The sequence below is a fragment of the Pan paniscus genome, chromosome 2, assembly GCF_029289425.2.
Source record: "Pan paniscus chromosome 2, NHGRI_mPanPan1-v2.0_pri, whole genome shotgun sequence".
In the NCBI taxonomy this organism is placed as follows: Eukaryota; Metazoa; Chordata; class Mammalia; order Primates; family Hominidae; genus Pan; species Pan paniscus.
The window spans coordinates 3,855,068-3,869,813 of NC_085926.1; the positions used below are offsets into that span (position 1 = coordinate 3,855,068).

At 39.6% G+C, this 14,746-nt stretch overlaps 2 protein-coding genes across 8 annotated transcripts in view; one reads left to right on the forward strand and one right to left on the reverse strand.

Moving 5' to 3' along the window:
• The window catches only part of SUMF1 (sulfatase modifying factor 1), a 696,570-nt gene that overhangs the window by 70,790 nt on the left and 611,034 nt on the right, over positions 1-14,746 (reverse strand). The window lies entirely within an intron of this gene.
• Positions 1-14,746, forward strand: part of LRRN1 (leucine rich repeat neuronal 1) — a 257,800-nt gene that overhangs the window by 48,642 nt on the left and 194,412 nt on the right. The gene's annotated exons all lie outside the window — the stretch shown is intronic.

The window sequence follows — 14,746 nt, forward strand, 5'->3', positions numbered from 1 at the left end:
TGAAAATAAAGGTCGCTTCAAAAGGCAGCTGCCGCCAGGCACACAGCATTCCATCAGACAGGTGCCAGACAAGCAAAAGCAAGGAAGTTGGCAGAAAGAAAGTCCAGGTGATGTAGGTTGAGGTATTTCTTTCTTTGGCAGTATCTTGGTTTTGTGAATCACTTTATTTAAAAAAATCACTTTCTTCCCATTCTTAAGGGGTTTTGGCAAACAGAATTTCAGATCTTGAAACAAATGAGCTGCAACAGAAAAATAAGTACCTGAGCTCGAGGTATCCCTTCCCAAACCCTTCACTTATTGGTGAGAAAAACCTGGGCCCAGGGAGGGCTTGCAGCTTACCCAGTTCGGACTCCTGCCAGTTCAGTGCTCTGCACTCCATTGATTGTTCTAGGCCCGGCAGCCTGTTAGGTTCCTGTGCAGGGCCCCTCTTTTACAGTTCTGAATAACCTCTAGTGCCCCTGCTTCAAAAATGCAGTACATCCTCAAGTTCCCATTTACTCAGGATACATTTTAGCACAGGGCAGATCAGACGGTGTCTCTACTGTTAGTATTGCAATGTATGTATGGGAAATACAGAGAATTGGAGCTGCGTTGAATGCAAACTTGAGGTGTTTCCCTTGAGGAATTCTTGTCTTCAAACGTCTGCAGAGTAGTGGACCATGTTACAACTTTCCTGTTCATCTGTGAACCATGAAAATGGATGGCACTGATGCATTAGATCCTCAGCAGCCTGCAATTGCAAATCTGCGAGGCTTCATTCGGCCCATAAAGCAAACATTTGAACTTACACAGAATGAGCACTTAAATACGGGTGCAATAAATGAAGGGAAAAACCTCAGCCATTTCTCCATTCTGAAGATATAGCAAGCACCGGGAAATCTAAGATTTTTCATCAACAATATCTTCTGCCAGCCCAGTTTGGGGGGAAAAACCCCTTTTACATTTTTCTTCAGTAAAGTACTGGAACTTACTTTTCCCTGTCTGTGCTAATGAGCTGATTTTCAGCTGATAGAAAACAAAATGATAGAGTACTTTTTTCCTTGGCCAAGTATTTTCTCGTTTGTATTTAATTTCATAAATTAGACAGCCAGTGAAATTAGACATCAAACTAGGTCCTGATGGATAATGAATGTTATGTCACCTTTAACAGTGAAGTGGTTATTATAGGTCACTTTCTAATTTCATATTTTCCCTTTTGCTTTCTGCTGCCCTCAGGGTATATAGTGTATCTCTAACCTGATTTTTCAAGGTTATTTTTGGAGCAGTTTCTTAAAACAGGCATTCCCTAACTTGCTCATTTAATTAATGAAAAATTGAACTGATGCCATGGATATAAAAACAAATGCAATGTTTGATTGTCAGTGTTTCTGATTTGGCAAAAAGGAATCATCTCTATTTTTTTGCAAACAATATCAAAGTGCATATTTTCTCTCATGTGGTTTCTATTTATTCAATCATTCATTTGTTTGCTAAGGACGCCATAGTCAACCCTTTACTTGGTGTTTGTTTTCTATTTCTGTATTCATTTTCCAAGGCATTTTCTTTTCTTTATTACTGTTTTCACCATTGGTGGGGTAGGGAGAAGCATTTTATATCTCCAACAGTTTGCTGGGGAAAACCACACTTTTTCCCTTTCTATTCACTGGAAAGGGAAATGTAACTACTTCTGAAGCATCCTAAGTACAACTGGAAATGCTTTCTTCACCTCAGTTCTTTCACTCTCGCCTTGCTTGCAAATAGACTTTTTTATTGTTATTCAAAAGGGATTAGCTTGGAAGAAAAAAAAAATGTTTCTTTAAAGATTGGTGATTCAGAATCACCATCCGGAGGTCTAGAATAATTTTGGCCTGGAATCTCTGCAGGACTTGATCTAATCTGGTGTGGACAGTTCCCCTGCCCCAACCCCCACTTCCCCCATAAGCACTGATACCAGCTTCTTTAGTAAAAAGGAGATGCTGAGGGAACTAAGGATTTTTATGTCTGTTGGTTCAACATTGCCCAGAACAGGTAAACAGAACTAAATGGGTTTCTCATATTAAAGAATTGCTAGGAGACTTGACGGCGGGAGATGACAATGAAGGCTTTCTTTATGTCTTCAAATTTATTTATCTTTTCTTCTTTAAGAAACCTTATATGCTGGGAATCTGAGGTACATTCCAAAACTATACTTATATCAGGCTAAATTTTAATTCTAATCTTGAACTCCCCCATACTATTCTCTGTTACACACTCCTAAAATTTTGAAATGTATAGATTTTTGTGGAGAAGACACCAAACTCTCTTTCCTTAGCAGGAAACCATGGAAAGCTTTTATAAAATTAATGACAAACTCAAGTGTTTAGCTCCAAAGCTTAAATGGGGAAATGTGAAGTTCATATAAACTGAGCAATTTGCAAGGGTACCTGACATGCCTGAAAACACAGGGAACAGCCAGACAATGGCTCTTGCATAATTACCAAATTGTGGAGTTTGTGGATGTGTTTATATTTAGGAAATCATCCAGTCCCCCTCCCCAGTTTATATGGATGCCATAAGACATTAAAGTGGCATTATGCATTTGCCCTCCTGACAGCCCATTATGTCAGTTATATATTAAATATGAAGCAAATCCAGTATCATGTACCTCATGAAAGCAGTTCTGGTCACAAAGTGCGTCAGATCATGCCTCTCCTTTCCACCTGGGCCTCCCTGTCTCCCTCCCATAAGATTAGATTGACAAAGTAAATTTCAGCCTGGGCCCTGACAGAGTGATCATGAATTCCTAGTAAGGGGTGGGGGGAATCCTGAATTAATAAGGTAGCATTTTAATGCATCAGTCTGCATATTACCACGTCTCATTCATATAAACAAGACAGTGGTCATGAGGAGAAGGAAAACAAACCATGTAATTGGGGCAGAAAGGACTACATTTTTACAGCTGTGACTTAAGGAAAAGTGGGGAGAAGCATTTATTGTGCATCTAGCCCTCTGCTAGGAGCTTCACATAGATTACTTACATTGAATCCTTTCAGTTGCCCATGTCGTCCGTATGTTACAGAATAGTGTTTACTCAGCCTCACAGAGCCAAGCAACTTGCCTGAAATCTCACAGCTGGTAAGAAACAACTGAGACTTAACTCAGGACTGTATGACTAAAACCAGTAGTTTTCCAACTGTATAATGGTCCACAAGCTAAATCTAGGTCAGGAATAGAGAGCACATAACTCCCAAATATTCAGCATTTGAGTCAGGAACAATGGAGAAGAGGGAGGGTCTGATTTAAGACTCAAACCTGAGATCAATATACGGAAATCACAAGCCAAAGAGGAAAAAGTAAAGGACAGGTCTTCCATGGTTGTGACAGCAAATCCATACATTGAACTGGAAGAACCTGAAGCTGCAAAAGAAAAGCAATCAGTCAAAATGAGAGTGGGTGGGAGTAAAAGTAGGTCCCAAATATGGCCGTGTTTTGAGCACTTGTGCTTCAGATGCCGTACTGAGCGCTTGGCCTGTATTATCTTGTGGAATCCTCAGTAACTTTGTAAAGTAGGTATATTCCTGTCCCCATTTTTCACATAGAGAAACTGAGCCTCAGTTCATCACTGATAAGTGATGAGGCCAAGCAGCCCTGGCTATCAGACTCCAAGGCCCAAGACTAACCATGAATCTATGTTCTAACTGAAAAGGCACTCAGAGTACTGGGCTGGCCATCTCATTGGCCTGATGGATTTAGTTCTTTCCTGAGAATGAGGAACAAGGAAAAGGGTAGGTGTCATAATCTTGCAAGGGACCTCCCCACAGAAGGCTTGTTAATGTGGCATTTAATACCACAGCCTTGGATAAGAAAGGAAATGCTACCTTGCTGCTTTTCTTTTTTAACCATTGAGGTTAGTCTCCCATTTTAATCATATACCACATCATCCAGAGCAAAGTCTTGTTCTGATGCTGTAAGTAATCTCATCTTAAATTTCCTATAGATCATTCTGGGGGCTGGGGGTGCTAGGAGGATAAACTCCCTGGAGAACTGTTAGTGAAGAGTTTTATGACTAATCCTGTATCTTTGTGATCTGAATAGCCCTTAATTTAAAAATATATTACTTTCAATCTTGTAAGAGGCAGACTGGTTTAAGTATCTCCTCTGCTACTGATGAAACTAGGAAAAGAAGGCGACCATGAATATGAACCAAAATATATGCTTTCATACTATTTTCCCACTTATCAGAGCACCACACACTTATTAACAGTACTTGATTTTACCAAATTTTTGTTCTAACTAGCTTAGGGGGGCTCCCACCATCATAAGATGGTTCGTGTTTGCAACTCATTTAAAAATCGCATTTTTTCTTCTGATTATAACAGTAGTATATGTTTACTATAGAGAATCTAGAGAAAAATATTTATTAAAAATAGAATTCAACAACTCAAAACCAGATGAGATTTTGGTACACTTCCTTCTACTCTCTTTTTTCTCTGTGTATGTATTTATATATGTATATATACATATAATTATAAAAAATATATCTTTATGAGTATAGAATTGGAATCATGGTATATATAGCTTTGTACACTTTTTTCTATTATGCAAAATGTAAGCATCTTTTTATATTATTAAACTATCTTGGAAACCACGGTATTAAAGGCTGTATAACCATCTATCATATGGATATTCAGTAATGGAACGAGTCCTTTTGGAAGCATTTTGCCTCTTCCATGTCAAACACCAGGGACATAAAGATGAGCCTACCCTGCCCCTGCTCTCCAGGATGTAGTCACAGAGGAAGATAGACATCCATGTTAAGGACCATCCAGTATGATGACTACACGGAGAAGATGAAACAGCAGGACAGCACAGGGAAGAAGAACCCTGGTCAGACTGGGGAGCTCAAATTTCAGATCTCACTACTTAAGCTCAGAATGAAAAGATGAGCCGAGGGCTTCACAAGCAAGCATCCAGAGGGAGGGCATCGTAGGCAGCGAACAGATTGCCGTGATCACAGGCTTTCTAAGGAAGTGGAAGAAGTCTTCCCAGAGGACTTGGGGATTCTGGAGGCCTTCTGATAAAAGGGAAAGGGCTCCTAAAAATACCGGGTAACTACATTGGGAGCCGAAGTAGGACAGAAACTACAGCAAGTTTTTGTGCAGAGGGGAGAGGGAGAGGCTGGGTTGTATGAGGAGCCTATGGTCCCCAGATGAAGCTTTATTCCCAGTTTAATTTTTTTTTATTATACTCTAAGTTTTAGGGTACATGTGCACATTGTGCAGGTTAGTTACATAAGTATACATGTGCCATGCTGGTGCGCTGCACCCACTAACTCGTCGTCTAGCATTAGGCATATCTCCCGATGCTATCCCTCCCCCCTCCCCCCACCCCACCACAGTCCCCAGAGTGTGATGTTCCCCTTCCTGTGTCCATGTGATCTCATTGTTCAATTCCCACCTATGAGTGAGAATATGCGGTGTTTGGTTTTCTGTCCTTGCGATAGTTTACTGAGAATGATGATTTCCAATTTCATCCATGTCCCTACAAAGGACATGAACTCATCATTTTTTATGGCTGCACAGTATTCCATGGTGTATATGTGCCACATTTTCTTAATCCAGTCTATCATTGTTGGACATTTGGGTTGGTTCCAAGTCTTTGCTATTGTGAATAATGCCGCAATAAACATCCCAGTTTAATTTTTTAAGCCATTCCACATAATCACTGGGGGGAGTGCCTTCCTAGTGAGATAAGAGAAGCTCGCAAGAGCAATTTGATAAACCTTCCAAGCCCTGGGGCCTCAGTGTGGAACCTCAGCTGTGGTAATATGTAAGACACAAGCATTAAACAGATGTGAGATTGCCCTAATTGCTTAAGACTATCCCAGTCAGTGGCTTGCACTTAGTACAGGTTTTCTTTGGTGTCTGTGGTGTCAAGAAAATAGGAAGTGCGTGTTTGGAAAATTGAAACTGATTATGTGGTGTTTAGAAGCACAAATGAATCCTCTTCAGCTTGTCCTTTGCCCACTAAATACAAATATTTCTAGTTCACTTGCTTCAACAAAATTCTGATCCTTTTTTTAGTGTAACAAACAAGGCCTTAGACTTGGAATAGTAATAAAGAACCATACTTGGATACATGTACCCCCAGACTCACCTATTGCTCCTCTCCCTTTGTTTCCAAAAGTAAAACAGGTCAAAGACATTGTAGTATAACTTAATACAAAATACCTCTGAATCTAGATTTTATTCCTATGGGATTTTCCTTGGGTTTTTAATTGGATTGATTTCTGATCATGGAAATTCCTGATAGCAAGAAGAGATTGATAGAAAATGTTATTTTCCCCAATTCTGCTCTTAACAAGTGTAAGGGTGGACATTATACGTTTTGTTGTTTTGATCATTACGAGATTTGTCCAGGGCAGATTCCATCAACACCTCCTCTGAATTATTGGTCTCTCTCTGGAGAAATACTCAACTGACCATCTTACAAAAAGCTTAATTTCAATTCATTTCCCCAGACTTACAACTTATAGTTAGCTTCCCATTAACTACATAAATTGAGAGGAGCAGTTTGTAAACAGTGAAAAACACTGGACCATCCAAAAGCCAATAGAGGTTTGTTGAATGAATGAAGTCATTCACAACTTTGACTTTGGAGTGAATAGTAAGTTTTTGCTAGAAGCAAATGCATTCATCTCCCTGGTTATACTTTGTTTTGTCTGGTAATAGATTTCTGGACTGTTGCAGAGAGCAAGCTGGCATTTGGTTGATTTAGGGGAACAGATTGTATTTCTTAAATTTTCTTTTTTTTTCTTCCATATTGAGACCTGGGAAAATTTCCCTTAACTTCATTCCAAGTTTGTGGAAATCATACAACCCAGGACATCTTGCTTGGGCTGAGCCACTTGTAATGATCTGGGATTGTTTGGATTTGTGTTCAGCTCCCCAAGGTGCTATTCTGAACACACAACACAGCAGCTTACATTTTCTGGGCACATAGCAACTCTCAGTAGATTTGGTCAGATGAGTACCTATTCTTTATAGTTCAGGGGGGTACACCCTCACAGTTCCTCAAACTCTGGAAGCCTTATTCAAAAGAGTACAGCCATCTTTTTTTTTCCCCAGCAAATTTTGCACTTCGGAGATGAATACTGGGAATTAACACACAATCTTCCTCTTGTAGCACAACTACCAAAGGTCAGGTTAGGGAGAAGAATGGGAAAGAGTAATGACACCAGAGGAGGAAGGGAAAGAAAGCCACACAGCCACTGTGGAAATGTCAAACAGTGGAGATGGTGTAGTCAGAAAATACTGCTTAGGGGCAGAGTGGTAGACATCTCTCTCTCCCTCAAAGCTCTGTAACATGAGATCCTGGTGGGAGTGGACAAATTATAACTCAAAGTTTGCTGAAAGAAGAGCCTTTTAAACTGGCCTCTTAGGAAACAGTCTCTCCTTTTCCCTCTTCTTTTTCACTTTCTCTAAGCAAAGCTGTTCAGAATTTCTACAATTACTTGTAACACCTCTCTCATTTGGGTTATCTTCTTCTCTGTAGGCAACATCCATTCTGGGGAGTGAGGAAAGCTCGAAGTTGGATGTAAAAGAATGGAGGCAGAGGTCTGGACTCTAAGGATCCTAAAGTTTTCTTTTTAAGTTGTCCTGGCCAGTTCCCCAGGGCATACGGAAAAAAGGCATCCAGAATAAAAGCTCTGTCCATGCATTCTTAAAAAAAAAAAAAAAAATGCATATGATAGGCTTGACCATCCCTTGATTAGCCATCCTGGAGGTGAAAGAATGATGGATAAAGTCTAGAATGGCTAGCAGTCAGAGCCAAATGGCTTGGTCAGTTCAATTCTAACCCCAGTCCTTTCTCTTCCTCCATGAAAAGTATTAAGCTAATTAAGCTACTTATCTTTTCTAATTTACTGGCTTATACTTCCACATCCCTACTTCCTGTTCTCTGTATTGCAGTTCCACTAGACTGCTTTTCAGAACCTTGGTCATATCTTCTCACATTCACATAGATCTCTCACTGAAACACCTCCTCCTTTTTCCCCTGCTTAATCCTCACTCTTTCCTTGGAGCTTTTAAGGCAAAGCCTTCGAAGAGCCCAGATTCAGTTAGTTTTGCCTGTCATACCTTCTTATATTAGGCTGTTCTCTCCTTCTTAGCAACCGTTATGGCTGCTGACTTTATTCACCACCGGAAGATATTTGCCTTATTCACTACTGCATGCCCAGGGCCTACAACAGTACATGGCCCCAGGTAACTTCTCAATTGTTTTCTCCCCCGTTTCTAAATAATGAGTAAATGTATGCCCAACTTCTGACCCAAGGACTGGGCACTTAGGAAACACAATTTTAGGAGCAGCCCTGCAAACTCTTTTCTCTCATCCCAATTTTTTCCTGCTATTCTCCCTCACCACAATAGCATTTCTACTTTTCCTTAGAGAGCACAGTCCTTGTATTTATTTGCTGGGGCTGCCATAACAAAGTACCATAGACCGGGTGGCTTAAACAACAGGAATCTGTTTCCTCACAGTCCTCAAGGCTAGAAGTCCAAGGAAAAATGTTGGCAGGGTTGGTCTCCTCTGAGGCTCTTCTCCTTGGCTTGTAGATGGCTGTCTTCCCCTTATGTCTTCACATGGTCTTCCTTCTGTGTGTCTCTGTGTCCTATTTCCTCTTCTTTTTTTTTTTTTTTCTTGGAGATGGAGTTTCACTCTCATTGCCCAGGCTGGAGTGCAATGGCGCGATCTCAGCTCACTGCAACCTCTGCCTTCTAGGTTCAAGTGATTCTCCTGCCTCAGCATCCCGAGTAGCTGGGATTACAGGTGCCCGCCAGCATGCCTGGCTAATTTTTGTATTTTTAGTAGAGACAGGGTTTCACCACGTTGGCCAGGCTGGTCTCGAACTCCTGACCTCAGGTGATCTGCCTGCCTTGGCCTCCCAAGGTGCTGGGATTACAGGCAAGAGGCACCGCATCTGGCCCTATTTCCTCTTCTTATAAGGACACTAGTCATATTGTATTAGGGTCCACCCTAATGACCTCATTTTAACTTGATTTTCTCTAAACAGACCCTGTCTTTAAATGTAGTCACATTCTGAGGTACTGGCAGTTAGGGACTTTGGGGAGACAATTCAACCACAACAATTGGGAGTTCTGCTTGGATGAGTATGTCCAGGTCGTTGATTGTCATTGTGAATCCTGGGTAGGGCATACCCTTCACAATGACATACAAAACAAGTTCTGCTTTTCTCACTCGCCAAATGGGTGCTCCCAACCTGATATGTCTCATCAAGGCATACTGATAAAAGTTTGAGGAACCTTTATAGACCATTTAGTTCAATACCCTTGTTTTGCAGATGGAGAAACTGAGGCCCAGGGAAAGAGAATAATTTAGCCAGGCACTCTCAACCCGCGAGTGGAGAAGCTGAAACTAGAAGTAAAGCCTCCCTACATTTAGAAATAGGAAAACTTAAGCTTTCCCCCCAAATTTTCTCACCCTGCATTATGAGGAAAATTGCCTTAGGCTAATTTCATTAAGTCTGTTGAGGAGGAATAATCTACGGACATATATATTTCTGGCTATATATATTGCACCTTCCAACAGCCACCAGTGAGTGACAGTCTTGCTGTTAGCTCCTATAATGTGTAGAAGTTCCATTCTGTTTTCACCCCAACACCCTGCCTAGATCAATTGGGCTGAGCAAAACCACAGGCAGCAATCCTCAAGCCCATTTCTATTCTTCTGGATAAAAAAGACTTTTTTTTTTTTTTTTCAAAATATAGGGGATGTCATCTTTTTCCCAGCCATCTTGTGAGGGAAGAAGATAGCAAGACAGAAATAACTCCTTATAATCTTTTCAAATACCAGAGCATTCCACTTCCCATGCAATCATTTTGAACCTCTAACACGAGCAAAAACTATAGATGTCATGGAGAAAAGAACTCTGAGTTTGAAAAGATCGAGTACTAGCATCTAGAATCCCCCAAACCACTTTAAATTAATGAGTCATACAATATATCTGACATGTTACCAAATCCTCCCCAGACCCAAGGCTCAACAGTTTTTGAAATCTCAACACACATTTTCTGAGGAATTGCAGTTTGGAATGAAACTAGGGCTTCTGGTGGAGTGATCTGTACAGTAGTCACGGGATGGTCCTTTCACTGAATAAATACTTTTTGAGCAACTATTATGTGTTGGGCATAATTACAGGTGGTCCTCTTTACTGGTTAGAGTCAGCATGGTAGAGCGGACTGACATTACCTCATCATAGAAGCCCACGGGAAAAGAAGACACATCCCCCAGACCTCACCTAAGTGGGAGTCCAGAGAGCCTCCTTGATTTAAGTGGCTGTGGCTTTCAAAAAGTGTTAAGGAATTCAGAGAAAGGAGAGATCTCTTAGAACTGTAGAGGGAAAAACAGGGGGAAGTATATTTTTGTGGAAGGATTTAGAGATGAGGTAACACTGTGGCAGGGCCTCAGAGAATGGGGAGCATTTGAACTTGGGAAAGTCGGGGAAGGAAAAGCATGAACTAAAGGAAGTCTGAAGGAAAATGTAAATTATGGGGTACTTGCAACAAAAATTAGTTTAGTTGCTGGACTAGTTCAGGAGGGAGAAGTGGTAAAAATAACAAACTTTTATTGAGCCTTTACAATGTTCCAGGGACAATGGTGAGCACTTTATATGAATAATTTCATTAATCTTCAAAACAATCCTATGAGACAGGTTCTCTTGTTTCCTCCATTTTATACATGAGGAAACAGGAAGCTTAGAAAGGTTAAGCAATTTGTTCAAGGTCACAAGAGGCAGAATCAGGTATTTAACCCAGAATCAAAGCTCATCACCACAACACTATCCTAGGATTAGATTATGAGGAAAACTGTGTGCTGGAGTGAAGGCCTGAGACTGTCTTCTTCAAGTAGAAGGGAGCCACTGAAGGACTTTGAACAATGAGAATGACATAATCAATGTCATTCTTTAGGAGGGTCAAGGTAATAATACAATGATCAAGGATCAAGCGTCCAAAATACATGCAAGAAAGACCCCCACCAAGACTTCTTACAAAAGTTTAAAAAAATCAAATAAAAGTGCAGCTTTCAAGCACCAAGGTCATTTCCCTGCTTCAGCTACCATTAAAGAACTGAGGCAGTTAATAAGAGAAAGACAGTCTTCATCTTTCCCCACCTGTATTTCATGAATTGCTTCAGGACGTCAGGCTATGGGGCACCAGTACAGAGGAGGCTAGAGGGACAAATGAAGCAAATCCCCAATGGTGGCTGTTGGAAGGTGCAACACAAAAGTTTCTTCATCTTTAAAACCTGCATGGAAGTAAAGATCAATTACCCATAGAAGTATGGGGACTACCTGTGACAAAATGATTAATCCCAGTGGGTGGCCCTACTGCCACCTTGCTCCTTTTCTGCCTGCAGTGGTATGAGACCCTTAGCTCTTTGGATATAAAGAGATGGATATAAAGTGGATGATGTGCTTTTTATAGCAAGGTAACACAACAAAATGTGACAAGATATGGAGCAGAAAAAACAGATATAAAAATTACTTCAAGGGTGCAGTGCTCACTCTGGTAATCCCAGCTGCTTGGGAGACTGAGGCAGAGGAATACTTAAGTACAGGAGTTTGATACCAGCCTGGGCAACATAGCGAGCTCCCATCTCTAAAAAAAATATTTTTAACTTAGCTGGGTGTGGTTGCATGCACCTGTAGTCCCAGCTACCTAGAAGGCTGAGACAGGAGGATCCCTTAAACCCAGGAGTTCAAGGCTGCAGTGAGCTATGATCATGCCACTGCACTCCAGCCTGAGCGACAGAGCCAGACTTTGTCACAAAAAAAAAAAAATTACTTTGCAAAAAAAAATCTACATTCTCAATTATCCATTTCACTGATACTAGGTGTACATGCTGAAGCTCCTTAAGAAGATTGTACTGATACATGAAGTATTCACTTTTAAGCATCTCATGCCAACTTATTTATTTGTTGTCTACAGTTGATATCTTAAAAATCACATGCATGGCAAATTGCCTATTGGCTATGGAAATTCAAATGTTCATGAGCAATTATAAGCATCTTAGCAAATGTGCTCAAATTCTGTCAAAAAAGAATAGCAAAATTGTATCATGGATTTTCTAATTCATTAATTAATCTCTAAGTAAGTCTTTATTGAGCTCCTACCATTTGTCAAGGGATACAAGAAAACAAAGCAGACTTGTTTCTTGCCCTCTTTGAATTTATGTTTTTGAAGGACAACTAGATAATAAGTTAAATAATTAGTTAATTTCAGTTGATGATAAGTACTATAAAAAATAAGAGTACTGAGATAAGAATACTTTGTGTGAGAGAGAGAAGGTAGCCTATTCCTTCCCCCGCCTCCCCAACCCTCCCTGGCCCCCACCCATGGCTATCTACAGCACATTCTAGATCATGCTATTATGAAAAGATTCAGTCCCCTGGTGCTGGCTTTGTAGCAATAGCTGACTGTACTCTGATGAGGATGCTTTGTTACTTAAATATCTTCCTAGCAGAGGACTCACAGCAGTTTTCAAATGGCATTTCCATTCATCACTGCAGCACTCCTGAGAGGCAAGAGAGGTTCAAGCCTCATTACTTCTATTTAAGAAAGAGGAAGGGCAATGACTGGAGAACTACCCTCTGCCAAATATTAAGGAGCAAAGCAGCTGTGGGGTTGATGTTGTGGCTCAGCTCAGATCCCCCTGTTGCTAGCTTTTTACATTAGACCATTTAATTCTATCCTTCAGTGTAAGTTGGGAACGAACATATGCCCGAAGGTTTTAGAAATAAACCAACTCAATCCCAACTCAACAAATAGGGCATATTTGTTACACTAAGTAAATTGTTTTCAATAATTATTAATATGAAGTTTATTTGTCTAAACTCATAAAATTTTCTGTGTGAGAAAATCTAGTCAACAGAATCACAAACTGAATAATTTTGTTGACTGTTTCAGCTGGCTTTTTCTTCCTTTAAAACAACAAACAAGTAACCTTACAATGGAAATTTCTTTCACATGAATTCATGACCACATCAAGTGGAATTTGTTATAAGGCAGCCATCATGAGCCACATTCAGAAGAACAGACTCAGTTATTTAAATACTCAAAGAATATATGAGAATAATAAATTAATGTTCTGGAAGGGTTAAAGAAGAATCACTTATATCAAGCCCTTAACATTCCAGACATGGTTTAAAGCCAAGAAAAGTGAAATCACTTATCAGAGGTCTCACAACTTTTGAGCAAGACTCAAATTCTGTTTTCTTTAGTCCAAATCCTGTGCTCTGGTACAGGTATTAGAAAGTCTCCTTAATAGTCAGTACATCCTTGGGTTTCCCAATTGACATATATAGACAGAGATATCTTGGCATAAGAATTCTGAGGGCACTTCACCTATTTCATAATGACAAGATCCATCATGGAGGTAAGCAAGCACAAAGACCCAGTGACTCAAAACACTGTACAATTTTTGTGCTTTTAAAATTTTATAATAATTTTAAAGACATTCAGGAAAATTACAAGAATAATACAAAGAATTCTCATATACTTTTTACCCAGATCTTCCAAATGTTAACATTTTACTACGTTTGTTTCATATTTCTCTCTGTTCTGAACTCTTTAAGAGCAAGTTACAAACACGATGTCCATTTATCGTTAAATACCTCAATGTGTAATTCCTAAAACAAAGAATGTTCTCTTGCATGACCACAGTACAATTTACAAAATCAGGACAATTAATATGAATATAATACTATTATCTAATCTACAGCCCTTATTTGGATTTATCTAATTGCCTAACAATGTTCTTTATAGCAAAAGAAAAAATCTAAGATTAAGTGTTTCACTTAGTGTTCATGTCTTTTTAGTTTCTTTCAATCTGGAATAGTTCTTGAGTCTTTCTTTGTATTTTATGACATTGACATTTTTGAAGAGGGCAGGCCAAGATTACAGAATGTCCCTCAATTTGGTTTTGTCAGATCTTTTTTCAAGATTAGTTTCCAGCTACACACTTTTGGCAGAAATATCACAGAAGTGATGCTGAGTTCTTCTCGGTGTGTCATATCAGAAGGCACATGCTACAGATATATCCCATATCCCATAAGCCAATTAGGTCATTTGGTTAAGGTGGCATATCAGGTTTCTCCACTATAAAGTTATTCTTTTACCCTTTGTAATTATCTCGTGAGGGAAATGCTTTGAGACTATGTAAATATCCTGTTACTCCTCAAACTTTTACCTACTAGTTTTAAGAGTCATTGAATATTCTTGTCTGGATTAGTTATTATTATGATGTTTGCCAAATAATGATTTGATAATTTCATCTTCCTTTCTATATTTATTAGTTGGATTTTGACTATAAGAAAGAGTTTTCCATTTTCATTTGTTTGTTTTTTGTTTATCTATGGACTCATGGATTCTTATAACACTTTATTCAATACATTGTAATCCTTTATTATAATTATTTATTTTGGTTCACCAGTTGTCTCAGATTTGGCTATTGGGAGTTCCTTCAAGCTGGCACCTGTGTCCTTTTGACCTGTCCCTTTGTCCATCATTATTTGAGCACTCAAAGAAATTCACTCATAAGAATTTATAGAAGTTAGGCAACTAAGCTATAGGAAGCAGACCCTGAGAAAAGGATTCAAATTATTTGGGAGGTAATTCTGGGAGCCATTGGGAAGGAAATGAGGCAGTGAAATGGGAAAGGGAAGGAAACCAGGAAAGGGTATTTATTGAGCAAGTAACCAATATGAACA